The sequence below is a fragment of the Dama dama genome, chromosome 19, assembly GCF_033118175.1.
Source record: "Dama dama isolate Ldn47 chromosome 19, ASM3311817v1, whole genome shotgun sequence".
In the NCBI taxonomy this organism is placed as follows: Eukaryota; Metazoa; Chordata; class Mammalia; order Artiodactyla; family Cervidae; genus Dama; species Dama dama.
In genome coordinates, this window is record NC_083699.1 from 61,197,898 (window position 1) to 61,212,339 (window position 14,442).

The following is a 14,442-nucleotide window of genomic DNA, read 5'->3' on the forward strand; positions in this document are numbered from 1 at the left end:
TTCCCCCAAATACTTTAGTGTACCCTAAAAACATAAGATACTGTCTTATATAATAATTATTTTATTAAATTTTATTGGAATATTTGATTTACAATGTTGTGTTAATTTCAGGTGTACAGCAAAGTGAATCAGTTAAACATATACATATATCCCATTTCTTTTTAGATTCTTTTCCCATGTAGATTATTATAGAATATTAATTAGAATTCCCTGGGTATACAGTAGGTTCTTATTAGTTATCTATTGTAACAATTATCTTAAATTGACAACTACTCTTATCTAACATACATACCTAATTCAAATTTTGCCAATTCTCTCACTAATTTTTTTACAAGAAAAAAGAAAAAGATTTTCCTCCTGGTCCAGGATTTAATTCAGAATCACACATTGCATTTAATTGCCATGTCTCTTTGAGTCTCTTTTAATTTGGAGTAGTTGCTTAGTCTTTGTCTTTCCTGGCCTTTTCTTTTTCCAGGAGCATAGAATATTTATTTAGTAGAGTGTCCCTCATTTGGAGTGGCCTTCATGGTTAGTTGGAGTTGTCAAGAACAACAGAAAAGTAGTGTGCTCTTAGTGCATTTCAGATATCAAGAGGTTTATTTTAACTTTGATAATTTGGGTATAGTGTTGTCCTCTAGATTTCTCCCCTGTAAAGTTCCTTTGCAATTAATAAATAATTTAAGGAGCAATACTTTGAAACTATATAAGTATCCTGTTCTTAGAATCCATTGATATGTGTGTCTGAAATAATTATGATTCAGTTCACTTCAGTTCAGTCTCTCAGTCAAGTCCGACTCTTTGCGACCCCATGAATCGCAGCACGCCAGGCCTCCCTGTCCATCACCAACTCCCGGAGTTTATTCAAACCCATGTCCATCGAGTTGGTGATGCCACCAAACCATCTTATCCTCTGTCGTCCCCTTCTCCACCTGTCCCCAATCCCTCCCAGCATCAGGGCTTTTTCCAATGAGTCAACTCTTCTCATGAGGTGGTCAAAGTACTGGAGTTTCAGCTTCAGCATCAGTCCCTCCATTGAACACCCAGGACTGATCTCCTTTAGGATGGACTGGTTGGATCTCCTCACAGTCCAAGGGACTCTCAAGAGTCTTCTCCAACACCATAGTCCAAAAGCATCAATTTTTCGGTGCTCAGCTTTCCTTATAGTCCAACTCTCACATCCATACATGACCACTGGAAAAACCATAGCCTTGACGAGACAGACCTTTGTTGGCAAAGTAATGTCTCTGCTTTTTAATATGCTATCTAGGTTGGTCATAACTTTTCTTCCAAGGAGTAAGTGTCTTTTAACTTCATGGCTTCAGTCACCATCCGCAGTGATTTTGGAGCCCCCAAAAATAAAGTCTGAAACTGTTTCCACTGTCTCCCCATCTATTTCCCATGAAGTGATGGGACCAGATGTCATGGTCTTAGTTTTCTGAATGTTAAGCTTTAAGCCAACATTTTCACTCTCCTCTTTCATTTTCATCAAGAGGCTCTTTAGTTCACCTTCACTTTCTGCCATAAGGTTGGTGTCATCTGCATATCAGAGGTTATTGATATTTCTCCAGGCAATCTTGATTCCAGCTTGTGCTTCATCCAGCCCAGGGTTTCTCGTGATATACTCTGCATATAAGTTAAATAAGCAGGGTGACAATATACAGTCTTGAGGTACTCCTTTCCTGATTTGGAACCAGACTGTTGTTCCATGTCTAGTTCTAACTGTTGCTTCCTGACCTGCATACAGGTTTCTCAAGAGGCGGGTCAGGTGGTCTGGTATTCCCATTTCTTTCAGAATTTTCCACAGTTTATTGTGATCCACACAGTTGAAGGCTTTGGTGTAGTCAATAAAGCAGAAATAGATGTTTTTCTGGAACTCTCTTGCTTTTTTGATGATCCAGAGGATGTTGGCAATTTGATCTCTGGTTCCTCTGCCTTTTCTAAAACCAGCTTGAACATCTGGAAATTCACGGTTCACATATTGCTGAAGCCTGGCTTGGAGAATTTTGAGCATTACTTTACTAGCATGTGAGATGAGTGCAATTGTGCGGTAGTTTGAGCCTTCTTAGGGATTGGAATGAAAACTGACCTTTTCCTACCCTGTAGCCACTGCTCAGTTTTCCAAATTTGCTGGCATATTGAGTGCAGCACTTTCACAGCATCATCTTTTAGGATTTGAAATAGCTCAACTGGAATTCCATCACATCCACTTGCTTTGTTCGTAGTGATGCTTTCTAAGGCCCACTTGACTTCACATTCCAGGATATCTGGCTCTAGGTGAGTGATCACACCATCGTGATTATCTGGGTCATGAAGATTTTTTTGTACAGTTCTTCTGTGTATTCTTGCCACCTCTTCTTAATATCTTCTGCTTCTGTTAGGTCCATACCTTTTCTGTCCTTTATCGAACCCATCTTTGCCTGAAATGTTCCCTTGGTATCTCTAATTTTCTTGAAGAGATCTCTAGTCTTTCCCATTCTGTTGTTTTCTTCTATTTCTTTGCATTGATTGCTGAGGAAGGCTTTCTTCTCTCTCCTTGCTATTCTTTGGAACTCTGCATTCAAATGGGTATATCTTTCCTTTTCTCCTTTGCTTTTAGCTTCTCTTCATTTCACACCTATTTGTAAGGCCTCCTCAGATGACCATTTTTCCTTTTTGTATTTCTTCTCCATGGGGATGGTCTTGATCCCTGTCTCCTGTACAATGTCACGAACCTCTGTCCATAGTTCATCAGGCTCTCTGTCTATCAGATCTAGTCCCGTAAATCTATTTCTCACTTCCACTGTATAGTCATAAGGGATTTGATTTAGGTCATACCTGAATGGTCCAGTGGTTTTCCCTACTTTCTTCAGTTTAAGTCTGCATTTGGCAATAAGGAGTTCATGATCTGATCCATAGTCAGCTCCTGGTCTTGTTTTTGCTGACTGTATAGAGCTTTTCCATCTTTGGCTGCAAAGAATATAATCAATCTGATTTCAGTGTTGGCCATCTGGTGATGTCCATGTGTAGAGTCTTCTCTTGTATTGTTGGAAGAGGTTGTTTGCTATGACCAGTGCGTTCTCTTTGCAAACCTCTATTAGCCTTTGCCCTGCTTCATTCCGTACTCCAAGGCCAAATTTGCCTGTTACTCCAGGTGTTTCTTGACTTCCTACTTTTGCATTCCAGTCCCCTATAATGAAAATGATATCTTTTTTGGGTGTTAGTTCTAAAAGGTCTTGTAGGTCTTCATAGAACCGTTCAACTTCAGCTTCTTCAGCGTTACTAGTTGGAGCATAGGCTTGGATTACCATGATATCGAATGGTTTGCCTTGGAAACAAACAGACATCATTCTGTTGTTTTGAGATTGCACCCAAGTACTGCATTTCGGACTCTTTTGTTGACTATGATGGCTACTCCATTTCTTCTAAGGGATTCCTGCCCACAGTAGTAGATATAATGGTCATCTAAGTTAAATTCATCCAACAAAAAATGGAAAGGATACCATCCTCAAGGAAACATACACTGAGTTTCTGCTCCCCACATTACTACCTAATGAGACCGTGCCCAACTCTAACCTTTAAGGCAGATAGTAGAATGCAACTTTTTAAGTATGTGGCTAAAGATATTCAAGGGCATCCTGTCCTTTTAAGCTGTTAAAAAGTCACTGTTTTTGTTGAAAGTGGTTTAAAAGTCTGAATCTCAGTAGGTAGTCCCACCTGGCATACCACTGTTTCTTAAGCGTATAGAAAAGAGAAATGCAAATAGAGCTACTGGTAAAGTGAGATAATTGATGCTTAGGTGTTTCAAGTGGTTGCCAGTGACTGGGCTATGACCTGCAGGTTCCCCCAGGTTAAGATAATTTGGCAGAGTCCCAACTTATCCAATATGGCTACAAAGGGAACAATGAGGCTGCTTTCTAAATGAACTGATCTTATACAAATGTCTTAAGACCACCTCTTTCTCAAGAGGTTAGAACAGAAAAGAAATGCCCAAACAATGGCAGTTGTTGTTCAGTCACTAAGTAGTATCCGACTCTTTGAGACCCCAAGGACTGCAGCACACCAGGCTTCCCTGTCCTTCATTCTCTCCTGGAGTTTGGTGAAGCTCATGTCCATTGCGGAGAAGGCAATGGCAACCCACTCCAGTACTCTTGCCTGGAAAACCCCATGGATGGAGGAGCCTGGTAGGCTGCAGTCCATGGGGTCGTGGAGAGTCGGACACGACTGAACGATTTCACTTTCAGTTTTCACTTTCATGCAATGGAGAAGGAAATGGCAACCCACTCATGTTCTTGCCTGGAGAATCCAGGGGACGGGGGAGCCTGGTGGGCCGCCGTCTATGGCGTCGCACAGAGTTGGACATGACTGAAGCGACTTAGCAGCAGCAGCAGCATGTCCATTGAGTCGGTGCTGCCATCCAACCATCTCATCCTCTGTCGCCCCCTTCTCCACCTGCCTTCGATCTTCCCCAGCATCAGGGTCTTTTCCAATGAGTCAGCTCTTCATATCAGGTGGCCAAAATATTGGAGTTTCAGCTTCAGCATCAGTCCTTCCAGTGAATATTCAGGGTTGATTTCCTTTAGGATTGACTGGTTTGATCTGCCTGCTCTCCAAGGGACTCTCAAAGAGTCTTCTCCAATACCACAGTTCAGAGGCAGAATAAAATAACAGTTCAGAGCTCATGCTCTGGCATCATACAGACATGGGTTAAAACACAGTTCTTCCAGTAAACAGCTGCATACCCATATCTTTTAACATATTCCTATTATGCAAAGTAGGATTGATTACCTTGCTTAAGATTTAAATATATGGTAACTTCATATGTTAGTATGTTCCTTCCTAAAACTACCCCATGACCCATTTGATTGGACCTGCATTTTCCTTACAAGCCTCAGTCAGTAATCTTTAGTGAAGAGCTTTCTAGATGGATGACCTCAATTATTGTGCTTTGAATCTGCAATTTCCCTCTCTGAGAACCACTTTATTTTGAAGTTCTGGTTCTTCAACCCATGCCCTGGGCTTCATCAGTGCAAGTGAAGAAGAGGAGGAGAAAAAACAAAGACAGTCGAATTATAAGTAGAACTTACAAACTTTGTAGTTGTGTAAACTTAAAATGGATGCTTTCTTTAAAAATCACAAATTCTGTACAACTATTAGCAATAATTTTAAAAAGTGTTCATACATGTAGGAGGCCCAGGGAGGTACCCTGCCTGTGTTCAGCACCCCCACTTCCCTCTCTCAACTCAGGGATCTTTCTGTATGTTGTAGTGGAATCCGTGGTGTAGTGGGAAACAGAAGAGGGAAAAGTTCCACAGATTCTTCATTTGCGTTTGGTCACCTTTAGAACCATTACTACTCTCCTAGTTCAGGCAGTAAAGACTAAGTCCCAACCAGTTTCAACTCCCTTACAATCCTGCACAAAGCCACCAAATTAAACCCTAAACTAGCAGTCTTCATGAAGATCCCTTCCCACCTCAGAAACTCTTAATGGCGCCCTACCTTTTATTCACTAGAAAGAGCCCAACTCAAATCCAAAGGCCAGGCTAACATCATCCTACTTTTATAGTACAGTACTTGTTTCCTCCTAATTCCCTGAAGGAAATTCTTTAAGGCTCTGACTAATCTGCTCATTGTGCTCCCAACACAAACACCTGCACACCCAGGAAAGATTATTACACCCATCCCCACACCTTTCCTTCAAAGGCCAGCCCAGACCGCTCCCCCTCACCCCCGCATCTTTGCCCCTCAACCATGCTCCCCAAACACACTGTCCAGTCTTCTGACCCTCTCAAGTCAGACCCTCTTCTGACCCTTCTGACCCCTTTTTACTGGCTATACTCTCGTGGCATCTCAATCCATTCCAACCACTTGGAAGGCAGGCCACGTTCATTACACAGAGCGTCATCACTGTGCCCTGCACTTAGTATTTTTTAAACCAGAGGAGGAGTTCAAATAGTGTATCTACATAGGGCAAGACAAACTGTCCATCTTTGATAATTCCCCTTTTTTCACAGTAAAGGGTATTCAACATTCACTACAAAGCTGAAAATTACCTATTAAGGAGTTTATTAAGAATAGTTATTCAGGGTAGAGATAAAAGAGACTTGGACAAGAGTGGAGGCCAGAGTGATAAAAACAATAGGTCTGCATTGGACAAGGAGAACAAAGGAATCAAAGGTCTCGTTAGAATCATGTGTCTAAATGCGAAAGATCAGGGTGGAGGTAAGGGGGGGGATAGGGTGAAGAGTTCCATTTTGGATAGGTTCATTTAGATGCTGGTGAGCCATCTAAGAGGAGATATCAGTAGACAACCGACTATGCAGGATGAGATGACCATTCATCTAAGCTGTAGATATGTCGATTCCTTGGGGAAAGAAGGTAGGTTAATAAGAAGAGGAGCACTTAACGAGGCCTGTGAAATTTCCACCCCATCTGGCCATTATCACATCATCACTTAGGAACTACAAAGATACCTAGGTTCCTGTGGGCTAAGGACGGTCCCAAAGCAAAGTTCCCAGAGCCGAGTATAGCACAGGCCCATGATTCTTTATTTCCTGGGTCTGCGACCCACATCTAATCTGGTCGAGTAACTGTAAACATTGCCAAAACGCCCAGAGTACTCCTATGGAAGCAGGCAGTCACTGAGCGTGAGAGGAGCGGGGTAGCGTTGTCTGCAGGGAGTTGTAGGCTGATGGCCGAGGGCGTTTGCGCAACCTCCTTGAGAGGTCTGCGGGATGCTGCGCCATGTAGCCTGCAACAGCTACTGCAGGACCATGGTTAGAAAATGCAAATCTGACCTTGTTTTCTTGCTTGGAATCATTTGGCAAGGACGCGTTCTCATCACTCAAAGGATAAATTCATAGTCCTAAAGTAACATTCAGTGTCTTTTTCATCACGATTTAGTACCCGTGGTAGCCTTAACATTTCCTAATTATTCTTCAAGACGATTCTGGACGCTTCCTCCGAGAAAGGGGCTTGCTTTGGACCTCTCTTTTCTGTGCTTCCACAGCACTATCTTACAAATCTCTAATACCATTTACAATCACGGCTAGGTTTCCCGAGTGCTTACATGGGCGTTCTAGCCTAAACTATTTACCCTCACCAGCTCATTAATTTTCACACAACTGTCTGAGACAGTTGCTATCAGTCCCATTTTGCAGATGAGGAAACTCTGGCCTAGAGACGTCAGTTCACTACTCAGGGACAGTCTCCCACTAGACTATGGGTTCCAGGCTGGCCCCGAAGGACCAGCTATTTGCTTTTCCGCGGGCCACGCCCTGGGGCGGGGTCTGGTGACTACACCGCTTCCCATGGTGCTTTGCGCGTCAGCGCTGCCACGGCCGGCCAGTCGGCTCCTTTTTAAAGTGAGGAGTTGAGTGGTTCCTCCGTTTCCTGGGCTTGGGACGGAGACTAGGTTTTTGACTGGAAGGCTCGGGCTAGTGCGGGGCAGACGCCACGGTCAGTCATGGTTCCTGGGCGATAAGGATTTCCGCGTGCACGCCAGCACCCGCCAGGGGAGGAGGGTACCTAGGTCAGCGCCGGCCGCCGAGCCGCTCCATGCCTCACAGCGCCCGAGTCCGTGACCCGGCCTTCTTAGAGGACAGTTGTGGCGTCTCAGCCGAATTCATCTACGATGAAGAAAGATGAAAAGGGGAAGAACATCGAGGTGGTGGTGAGATGCAGGTAGGGTGAGCTTGCAGGGTTCCGAGCCCTGGGCTTTGCTGCCGGGCTCCTTCCTGCGCAGTCCGAGGAGAGGGATTTTGTTTGCAATTTTCTGAAGGAACCAGACCTTCCTGTTTGATAGTTTCCTGCGTTCTGTTCGAGAAAAATGACACCCGGTTACTGTGAGGAGTCAATTAGTGTTTTGTTTTGTTTTGTTTTTCCAGAAGAAAGGATATCTGTAACTGAGTTTATAGTTTAAACTGCTATTGAGGAGAAGTTCGTCGCCGTTTTTTAGTGAAATGTGTTTTTTTAAAAAAATACTGTAGACAAAGATTTAGGTGTTATTCTGTATGCCACTCCTTGCAGTTGATCAGTTTGGAAACGACTCCACACCTACTAAACAGATATTTAGCACTTTTAAGTTGTTATTACCATCCTCTCCATCATCTCTATAAAAGTAATCATTTACTTCCTCACTTTGTTCTAGAAGCAATATTTTCTTAATCCTTAGTAAATAAATAAACATCATTGTTGTTAAAAATATAAGTTGTAGAATGAGTTTATGTTTTAAAAAATCAGGGAGACAACTAAAGTTGTGCTACATTTTCCAGTGGGTGGGTGAAGGTGTTCAGCTTTCTCCTGATTAGTTCCCTGCATCACTTCCCAGCTTTAAAATGCGGTAGGAGAAGAAGAACATACTTGAACAATCTATTGATTAACCAAATATTGGATTGATTTGGCTTTTTAGACGCCCTGCACAGTCTGCTGGTATATGTGTATTTTGTGTGTCTATTTTTGTTGCTGTGATATTAAAAACTCTTACCAACTCTGAGAAACTTTTCTGTAAATCCAAACGTATTCTAAAATTAAAAGGTTATTTTAAAAGTGTATTAACAAACTTTATTAGGTTATTGCCTACACAGCTTTGGTGGCTTGAGTTGTACATATCAAAGGTAATAGCTAACTCTAAAGTAGGTGCCTGAGAGGACACTTGTCTAGCCAATTCCCTAAGTCTAGCCAATTACCTGGAGAATCCCAGGGACAGAAGCCTGGTGGGTAGCAGTCTATGGGGTCACACAGAATTGGACACGACTGACGTGACTTAGCAGCAGTAGCAGCCAATTACCAGTTGCACTCTGGGGCCTCTGTTAATAGTTACTTATCTTGAAGGTTAAAAAAAACAGCCCATATTCAAATACAAATTTTTATATGATTTTGATCACTTAATAAAGTCAAGCAGTATTACCTTTTCAGTGTGGCTTTATTTTCTTTAATTTCATTTTATTGTTAGTTAAAAAATAGGTCAGACCTATGAAAAATTATAAAGAACAATATACCAAGCATCTGTGTTTAGAAACAGAAGAATCATTACAGCTAGAATCCCACTGTATCCCTCCGCATCCCTTTCCTCTACCTCAAGAGTTGAACGTTATCGTGAATTTCATGTTTATTATCTCCATACATTTAAAGCTTTAACTTAAAAGAGATTTATTTTATTGCTAATGAAAAGTGCTTAGGTAGTGTCCATTGTTTACAATAATTTCAGTATAAAGAGATGTTTTTCTTTTCAGGTTAGCCTTTTCTTTTTCAAATAGCCCTCCTACTGCAAGGATTTCTGTTCTTGGTGTGGTGGTGGTGGTGTGTGTGTGTGCTTAGTTGTGTCCAGATCTTTGCGACCCCGTGGACTGTAGCCCACCAGGCTCCTCTGTTCATGGGATTTCCCAGGCTAGAATAGTGGAGTGGGTTGCCATTTCCTTCTCCACGAGATCTTCCTGACCCAGAGATTGAACGAACCTGTGTCTCTGCTGTCTCCCGCCCTGGCAGGTGGATTCTTAACCACTGCGCTACCTGGGAAGCCCAATGTGTCCTTAAACTTTAGTAAATAAACAACTTATGCCCTTGAGGGTTATCAACTCTTCTCAAAGGGCCCAGAGAGTAAATATTTTAGGCTTTTCAGATTACATGTGGTTTCTGTCACATCCTCTTCCTCTTCTCTGATTTTTTTCCCCCAGTTTTAAACTCTTTATGGCAACAGTTTATGATTACCTAAGAGATCAGCCTGGGAAATCCCATGGACAGAGGAGCCTGGTAGGCTACAGTCCATGGGGTTGCTAAGAGTCGGACACGACTGAGCGACTTCACTTTCACTTTTTACTTGCATGCACTGGAGAAGGAAATGGCAACCCACTCCAGTGTTCTTGCCTGGAGAATCCGAGGGACAGGAGCCTGGTAGGCTGGTGTCTATGGGGTTGCACAGAGTCGGACACGACTGACGTGACTTAGCAGTAGCAATAAGAGATCAGCTTAAGGGCTTCCCTCGTAGCTCAGTTGGTAAAGAATCTGCCTACAATGCAGGAGACCTGGGTTTGATCCCAGGGTCAGGAAGATCCTCTGGAGAAGAAAATGGCAACCAGTCCAGTATTCTTGCCGGAAGAATCTCATGAACAGAGGAGCCTGGCAAGCTATAGTCCATGGGGTTGCAAGAATTGGACACGACTTAGCAACTACACCACCAAGAGATCCGCAAAATTTTAAGAGAGATGACTTCAGTTTTTGATTACAATGAATGCAATCTTTATGATAACCTAAGAAATAAGCAAAATTTTAAGAGATGACTTCATTTTTTTATTACAATGAATACAATCTTTATGATGTTCTTGTTCAGTAGCTATATGAATATTTATGGGGTGAATGAATGAATTTAGTGGACAGGACTGTTTTTTTAATCCTCAGTCTTTCTTTACCATTTTGGTTGTTTGAATTTTAATCTGACTGTAGTGAAGGCATTAGTGTTAGTCACTTAGTTATGTATGCCTCGGCGATTGCATGGACTGTAGCCCGCCAGGCTTCTCTGTTCGTGGAAATCTCCAGGCAAGAATACTTGAGTGAGTAGCCATTCCCTTCTTCAGGGTATCTTCCCTACCCAGAAATTGAACCCAGGTCTCCTGCATTGCAGGCAGATTCTTTACTTTTGAACCACCAGCGAAAGTCAACTACAGTTGATGGTTTTGCTAGTGTCATCAGCAGCAACCTTGCAATTTCTAATTAAAGAAGTCTGGATAGGAAAATAACTGGTTGGAAGTACTCTTTATCGCAGTATAAACAGTCCCTAAAGCTCCTTTGTGGGAGCTTTGATGACTTTTAGGAGTGTGTGATTTGTGGGAATTTCTACTACTTTGCCTAAACAACTTGAATGGTATTCATTTGGTAATTTAATCACACATCCAGACTAGATCAGACCAATTGGAAAAGCTTTAACCACAGGAGAGCAATTCTGCGTACTGTGACTTGTGCGTTGTTAGGTTTCAGCACATTTAACAAATGACAGCATGACAAGATAGTACTTGGAAGTTACTGAGTTAAATTTCTCAGGATCACAAGTGTGGTCTGACAAGTCAAATATGGGGGTGGGGCATGCCAGAGGACATTGAGGTATTCTTAACAACATAAATAGCAGTTTGGTTAGTCTAGTGATGAGGGGAAAGGTAACTTCCTATTTGGCATTTCCTGTCACAGTATGTGATAATGAATTGGAAAAGTGAACTCAGGGCAAGAATACCTCTCCCTTAGGCTCAGATTTCTGTTAAGTATGTCAGTATCTTATGGATGCTACTCTGTGGACTGTGGTTCTTTTTAGCTTTCCTTTCGTTCCCCTAAGGATGACATTTATTAAGCAGTGTAGTATAACAGATATTAATATTTGAGTGTCTGCTAAGCAGAGTAGTAGACGCTGGGGAAACAGTAAATTACATAGGACTTGTTTTCCCACATTTTGGGGTTGGTACTGTTACCAACCTTTTAATTTTCAAATGAGGGGACAGGCACAAAGGGCTCCATTGCCCGGGCAGACTGGATGAAGAGTCCTCATTCTACCGAAATGCCTAAGGAGGCTTTTATCTTATTTTACTTCACATAGAGTCTTTCCCATCACACCTCCTCTGTCCTGCTCTGTCCTAATCAGGGCCCCATTAAGTTTCTGCTGTATGTTCCTATAGCACCTTTTACTTCCCCTTACTAAACGTCATCTCTCTTATAATCATTTGTTTTATGTTCCCCAGTAGACCTCAGTGTCTTGAGGACAAATTGAATTAACACATGTGAAACACTTGGAACAGTGAGTACCTGGCACGTAGTAAGCACTCTATGTATTAGTCATTATTTTAATATATTGTTTATTTTGTGCCAGTTATCCCTTGGCAGGTTAATACTTTGGATGCAAATTTGGCATGTTCTTTCTACTGCATCATAACCTAACTTGGCTGGATTCTAGGAACAGTGGAAATAGAATTCTGAAAAATAAGTTTCACCTTTTTACAAATTAATTCTCTTAGTGTCTACTCCAAGAAACTGTCAGAATTGTACATGTCTTTCAAAACTTTTTAAACTAATTTTATTTCTGGCAATTGAAACCCATAAAATTCTGCTGTCTGCTTTAGCAGTGTCATTTAGGCCCCATTTAATCTCTGTCACCAACAGTGTAGTTAAAACTTCCCGTTGTTCTTCTCTGAGATATTAACAAAAATGTCATCAGTAACCTGATAACTAAGAGTTCTTAATTCTTAAGTGAACTTACTTACAAAACAGACTCACAGACTTAGAGAACGAACTTATGGTTGCTGGGGAGAAGGGATAGTTAGGGAGTTGGGGATCGATAGGGACACACTGCTATATTTAAAATGGATAACCACAAGAACCTGGAACTCTGCTTAATGTTAAGTGGCAGCCTGGATAGGAGAGGAATTTGGGGGAGAATGGTTACATTTATATGTATGGCTAAGTCCCTTAGCTGTTCACCTGAAACTATAACAACAGTTTTAATTGGTTATATATACCCCAATACAAAATAAAAAGTTAAAAAGAAGAAGAGTTCTTTAATTACCTTGTGTGTTTCATGTTACAGACCATTTAATTTGGCAGACGGAAAACTAATGTCCATTCGGTAGTAGGATGGGATCATGTGTGGAAAGAAGTTAGTGTTCGAACTGGAGGACTGGCGGACAAAAGCTCAAGGAAAACATACACTTTTGATACGGTACTTACTTCCTAAAGTGCTGCTACTTCTTATTATCCACTGATGTAAAATTATCCTAGTATGTATATTTTCTGTAGGTTCTGGTGTAGTTAGAAATTTCAGTCGATCCTTTGAGTTGTCAAATGGTTTCTCGTGGGCTGGATAAATTAATATATTAAAAACAATTATTAAGGTAATTTTGAAGTTTTTTTTTAAGAAATGCCTTTTGTTTTTTGGCTAGGTTTTTGGAGCAAATACTAAACAAATTGACGTTTAGTGAAGTGGTGTTTGTCCAATTCTGGATGAAGTTATTATGGGCTATAATTGCACTATTTTTGTGTGAGTGAAGCACTTTTCAAATTGATGAAAAGTTTTAGATGCATGTAATCAATGTTTTTGTTTAACACTTCTGTTAATTTTGACAGATATGGCCAAACCGGCACTGGAAAAACCTTTACAACAGAAGGTGAAAGGTCCCCTAAGGAAGAGTATACTTGGGAGGAGGTATTTATTGTTTATATCAGACTTCTGTCTCTAAAGTGGCTCAAGTGCAGCTGAATAAAACTTGGTTGGACGCCTCTGTCTGAAATAGATCAGAGTACCATGTCAAACATGAATTTAGGATAAACTACTAGTGTAATGATATTAAAGTATATGTAATGGCTTCTGTTTAAGAAACATAAAGTCTTACTGGGAGAGAGAGGAGCAATACATATGGTACAGTTAGATGATGAGAGAAGGGTCTCTTTGGGGCAGAAGGTTGGAGCAGACTATTGTGGGGAAGTGGAATGTGAGTAGGACTTGAAGGGGAAGGCTTTGCAGTGAGGAAGTGAGTCTTGTAAAGTTAGCATAACCATGGGAGCAGTATGGTACTTTATTAATGATGACTTTGAGTGTGAAATTAAGATCACTGTATTGTTGAAGATTATAGGAAGCACATAGTACATTTCACAAAGAAATGTGTTTAAACCTAAATGAGTTTAATGACTAATATTTTCCAAATTACTAACATTTAGGCAGATCCTTTCTTCTAATGGTTGGGACATTAACTTACTTTATGCATGGGTAATAGTGTTATGGAATTGTAATCATAGAAAATATGAAATAGGCTTAAAGCACAGTTTCAAAATTTATAGAGTCATAACAGGTTTATTAAGGATACTTAGACATTTGAGAAACAAATTTGTTTTATGTCGGAAATAGGGAATATACTGTTAGATGAGCCACTTTTCTGATTAAAAGAATGGTACTATGTTCTCATGAGAAAAGTTGGAGAGGATTATTGAAGTTGGCTTTATAAGGAACTTGATTCAGTTGGTTTCTGTATAATGCTTAGGCATGAAGTAGCTGACTGGAATGACAGATTTGTGGAAGGTGTAAGGAAGAATAATTTTTATTGAACAGATTGTTGTAAATGGCTTGTAAGTGATTTGGCTTCTCTAACATTAGTCAGCTTTTTAATTTTTTTTTAAACCTGTTTTGACATATTTATGTTTAAATATACTATAAAGAAGCCCCTTGTTATATATGAGTTTTAACTATTGCCGTAAATGCTATTCTTTAGGTCTTTATTAATATTATAATTTCAGGATCCTTTGGCTGGTATCATTCCACATACTCTTCATCAGATTTTTGAGAAACTTACTGATAATGGTACTGAATTTTCAGTGAAAGTGTCACTATTGGAAATCTATAATGAAGAGCTCTTTGATCTCCTTAATCCGTCTTCTGATGTTTCTGAGAGACTGAAGATGTTTGATGATCCCCGTAACAAGGTAACTTGAGTCTTTGAC

General features: G+C 40.8%; 1 pseudogene; it reads left to right on the forward strand.

The window, feature by feature from the left end:
* Positions 1 to 7,609: 7,609 nt before the first annotated feature.
* LOC133074091 (kinesin-like protein KIF11) overlaps positions 7,610 to 14,442 on the forward strand; it is a 42,936-nt pseudogene continuing 36,103 nt past the window's right edge.